This window comes from Borostomias antarcticus (genome assembly GCF_949987555.1).
Source record: "Borostomias antarcticus genome assembly, chromosome: 8".
NCBI classification, from domain to species: domain Eukaryota; kingdom Metazoa; phylum Chordata; class Actinopteri; order Stomiiformes; family Stomiidae; genus Borostomias; species Borostomias antarcticus.
The window spans coordinates 5580946-5583445 of record NC_140241.1 but is presented as its reverse complement, the minus strand read 5'-3'; the positions used below and the strand labels follow the sequence as shown (position 1 = coordinate 5583445).

The window sequence follows — 2500 nt, the reverse complement described above, 5'->3', positions numbered from 1 at the left end:
GGCTTGTCACGGGGACGTAGATGTTCTTTCTCCCAGTAAACGAGCAGGCGGCCAGTGTTCCGGTGAGGTGGAGTGGTGGGGAGTCTTACCCCCCCCCCCCCCCCCCCAAACCCCAGACTCAGAGGCCTGGGGGCCTGCTGCAGGTGAGCAGAGCCGCTGGCAGACAGACAGACAGACAGACAGACAGACAGACAGACAGACAGACAGACAGACTGGCCAGACAGACAGATAGACAGACTGGTCAGACAGACAGACAGACAGACAGACAGACAGACTGGCCAGACAGACAGACAGACAGACAGACAGACAGACAGACAGACAGACAGACAGACAGACAGACAGATAGACAGACTGGCCAGACAGACAGACAGACAGACAGACAGACAGACAGACAGACAGCCTGGCCAGACAGACAGACAGACAGACAGACAGACGGACAGGCCAGAAAGACAGACAGACAGACAGACAGACAGACAGACAGACTGGCCAGACAGACAGACAGACTGGCCAGAAAGACAGACTGGCCAGACAGACAGACAGACAGACGGACAGGCCAGAAAGACAGACAGACAGACAGACAGACTGGCCAGACAGACAGACTGGCCAGACAGACAGACGGACAGGCCAGAGCAGAGCAGAGCAGAGCAGAGCAGAGCAGAGCAGAGCAGAGCAGCCCAGGCTGGGGAAACCTGCCGGCCTTCAAAGGAGCTCTTTCTTCTCTGTAGAGCCAGAGCCAGGGACCAATGACCTGCTTTTCCTGTCCCCTGCGCTCAAAGAAAAACCCCTCACCTCCACCGGACCAGGCCCAGGGCCCGGTGACAACACGGCTGAGCTGTGTCAGAGCAACCGCTAGTGACAATGCCAAGGACAGGGCGTACACATGTATGGTTATAGTCTCTGACAGCCTACAGACCCAAGCTGGATCTCTGGGCGAAGTCCCAGGTGTGGCTGTGGAGAGAGCGTGGGCCTGGCCTCCTCTCGTGTGCCGCTGAGAGCACACAGCGTGAGTTCCCCGCTTCGGAAACAGCCGCGAATGACTGGGCTCGACCTCTAGGAACAGGGGCGCGCTTGTTACCTCCGCGCTCACCGTCTTGATTAGCGTAGCCGCGCTATTTCGCCCCCCGAGGCGCTAACGTCGCGCCTTTTTAGAAGCGAGGTCGGGAATCAGAGAGGCGGCTTGTTCGAACAGCGCACCCCCCCCACCACGCACACACACACACACACACACACACACACAGCCCCGACGATGAATATGTAACCGTGATGTTAACCTGGTTGTACTTACGTGGCGTTCCCCCCCCCCATGTGGAAATGTTTGCCTTTCACGGCGTTGCTCGCCGTGTCACATGTGCCGCTGAGTGAGCGTGATTGTGATGAATTGGAACCCCGGACAGAAGTGACACCTAGCCAGGACGGTAATGGTCGCGCGTGTTTGTCCGCTACGCGACCGCGTGCGCAGTGTAATCTAAATGTCTGGGCCCGTTAAATGCACACATTTAGGTCTGGGAAAATACAGGTATTTATTCAGGTGGGGGTCGGTGGGGGGTGGGGGGGGGGTTGTGGGGCTGGGGGGTAGCGTTTGCTCAGCGACAACCCCCATCTGTCCCTCGTTCCTGCGCTATTACCTCAATCACAGCTGCGGCGCGGCCGATTGATCGCATCGACCCGCTCGGCGCGGCTCGCCTAAACGCCGCCGGCTGGCGGCGATTGGCGACGCCTCCGCGGAAATGGATATCTACTGAGCCGGGAGCCGTGCAAACGACTATCGGGGCGGGATCGCGGCGAGGCGCCCGGCGTCCCATAGGCCGAGGGGTGGCGGAGTGGGCGGGGCTGCGTCCGCACAAGCGGCGGCGAGGTTCGGCGGCGCCCGTAGAGTATAGATGACGTCATCCAACCCAGACGGAGTAGGCCTGGATGTGTAGACCACAGCCGTCCTGAGCTGGGGGGGGGGGGGGCCCTTGACAGACGACCGGCCCCTGATAGTGAGTGAGTGAGTATAACCCGGGGCCTAATCCTAACATGTGGGTACCAGTTGACACAGATTGACCCGTCAGTCCGCACGCTGGAGCGGTTAGCCACGCAGACTTTCCCAGCAGCCCCCGCTTCACCGCAGCGCTCTCTTAAATACACTCCTCTTCATTGTTGTGGCTCCGCGTAACGAAAATAACTCCTACACCCGGGCCGAGACCGGGCCCGGCTCACACGCCGTATCTGAGCACATCTGCTCGGGCTACTTATCCTCTTCAAAACCCCGTAGTCCTCGCTGGCGTCCTTCCCTGTTCTGTGTCTGTCAGTGCTCGGTTCTGTGAACAGGGTAAACAAGAGATGGGCCGTAAACCCGGGTCTTATGAGTATTGCACAATGGACAGTTACTGGGCTGTATGGCTGGGGGGCGGGGCTTAGTGCACCGCTGTGTCACAAAGACCTGCTTGATAGAGCAGCGTGTGTCAGAGAGACGTCCTATTCGTTAGAGGAGAAGACGAGGGGGACGAAGGGTTAA

At 59.2% G+C, this 2500-nt stretch overlaps 1 protein-coding gene across 2 annotated transcripts in view; it reads left to right on the top strand.

Moving 5' to 3' along the window:
• Positions 1-2500, top strand: part of creb5b (cAMP responsive element binding protein 5b) — a gene marked incomplete at both ends in the record, with an annotated part of 39892 nt that overhangs the window by 14562 nt on the left and 22830 nt on the right. The gene's annotated exons all lie outside the window — the stretch shown is intronic.